General features: G+C 43.6%; 1 protein-coding gene across 1 annotated transcript in view; it reads right to left on the bottom strand.

Annotated features, from left to right (window-relative positions):
* Window positions 1-2036, bottom strand: part of LOC123521342 (TBC1 domain family member 4-like) — a 37525-nt gene that overhangs the window by 4310 nt on the left and 31179 nt on the right. The gene's annotated exons all lie outside the window — the stretch shown is intronic.

Here is a 2036-nt window from a genome sequence, read left to right as displayed (position 1 = left end):
TTGTTAGGGGCCATTGCATTGGCTCCGACCCATAGCGACCCTATGCACAAGAGCAGGAAGCGTGCCACACGGCTGCACCATTCTCACAATTGTTCCTAGGCCGGAGCCCATTGTTGTAGCCAGTGTGTCAATCTGTCTCGTCAAGGGCGTTCCTCTTTTTCTCTGCCCCTCTACTTTACCTAACATGATGTCCTTCTCCAGGGACTGGTCTCTCCTGACAGTATGTCCAAAGTATGTAAGTTTTGCCACCTTTGCCTCTAAAGAGCACTCTGGCCAGGCTTCTCCCAGTACAGAGTGCCAAGTATTTCCAGTATTCTTCTCCAACACCACAGTTCAAAGGCATCGATTCTTCTATGGTCTTCCTGATTCAATGTCCAACTCTCACATGCACAGGAGGCGATGGAGAATGCCATGGCTTGGGTCAGGCCCACCTTAGTCCTCCACATTACATCCTTGCTCTTCAGTACTTGGGTAGCAGTACTTATTTGTGCTGCTAAAGAGGTTTTGTGCAGCAGATTTACCTAATGCAGCATGTCTTTTGATTGCTCGACCGCTGCTTCCATGAACACTGATTGTGGATCCAAGTAAGACAGAATCCTTGACAACTTCAACTTTTTCTCCATTTATCAGAGTATAAAACTTTATCTGCATAGCACAATTTTACCACTCCATATAAAATTCTGGAGCCTGGTGGCAAACTTGGTTAACTTTGGGCTGCTAGTCACAAGGTCAGCAGTTTGAACCCACAAGCTGCTCTATGGGAGAAAAATGAGGCTTTCTGCTCATGTAAAGATTTACAGCCCTGGAAAGTCAAGGCAGAGCTATACTGTCTTATAAAACCCAAACCAAATTCACCGCAATCAAGCTGATACCAACTCATAGCAACCCTAGAGGGCAGGGTAGAACCACCCTTGTGGGTTTCTGAGGCTGTAACTCTCATCTTCTTCCCTTGGAGTTACTGGTGGCTTTAAACTGCTGACCTTGTGGTTAGCAGCCCAACACATAACCAGGACAACATGGACTCAATAGCAGTGGATGTGTGATATTTTAAAATCTTAACTTAAAATATTATAAGTGAAATTACATTCTCCCACATCTACATATACATCCATAAACATGATGTATAAACTCCCTCCTGTTATTTTCAAAGGGAAGGATCCAGCAGACCACACCTGTTGCAATGTCAACTCCAACATTTAAGAAACTAATCATAATAGAATAGACACTCATGATTTTTGGACATTAAAACTCAGGAAGATCCATTTCTATGAAGAGATCGCTAAGTCACTGCTCTAAAGAAGTCAATTCTTCTCAGTCCAGAGGACCCTCCCGGAAGACTCCACGGCATTGCTTTCGACCTTCCCACATTTGCATGTAGATCCTCCCTCGACTCTGACTTCTCTGAAACTCCTTCTATATTGACATTATGTTCGTGGAGCTCTACCTTTTGCCTCGATCATCTAAATACGTACTATGATTTGTAGTCCACTAGTTTTTGTCATGTAATCTCATATGCTTTTTTCTGCACAATTATACAAAAACATGCCAAATGCAAAAACACCCCCAAAGAACTAGCTGTGACAAGCCTTCTTTGAAACCTCCCACATTGACATCAGTGTAAATTGAAAGCACAAGTTCTCCTTTTAGTAGCCATTTCTATTTTATTAGTCATCTCTTCTCTTCTTGCGGTCCAATGAACAAACCTGACTCAATTACACCCACAAATGCCACTGCCCAGATTCTGAGGAACTCGAAGTGTGAGGGAATTTTCAAAAGGCTTCACCACCACGAAGGTTTCACAGTGGAGGGGGTCTGATGAAGGGACGCTACAAAGACACAGAGCTGAAGGAAATAAGGAGAAGCAAGTGATGGTTGGGACCAAGGGACCTGAGCAGGGTTTGTGTCCCTGGGATAAAACCAAGCACAATTGTCCTCCTACTTTAAGGAAGATTTAGTCTATTCTTGACTAATATACTATGGTGGCTGCTGTTCTTTAAAGCTAGCTAAAAGCTGCCCGTGTTTGAGCTCCGTTCTTG

This window comes from Echinops telfairi, unplaced genomic scaffold, assembly GCF_000313985.2.
Source record: "Echinops telfairi isolate 266 unplaced genomic scaffold, ASM31398v2 ScPeMD7_11;HRSCAF=52, whole genome shotgun sequence".
Lineage (NCBI taxonomy): Eukaryota > Metazoa > Chordata > Mammalia > Afrosoricida > Tenrecidae > Echinops > Echinops telfairi.
The sequence above is the reverse complement of the archived record's forward strand: the minus strand, read 5'-3'. Positions and strand labels throughout refer to the sequence as shown.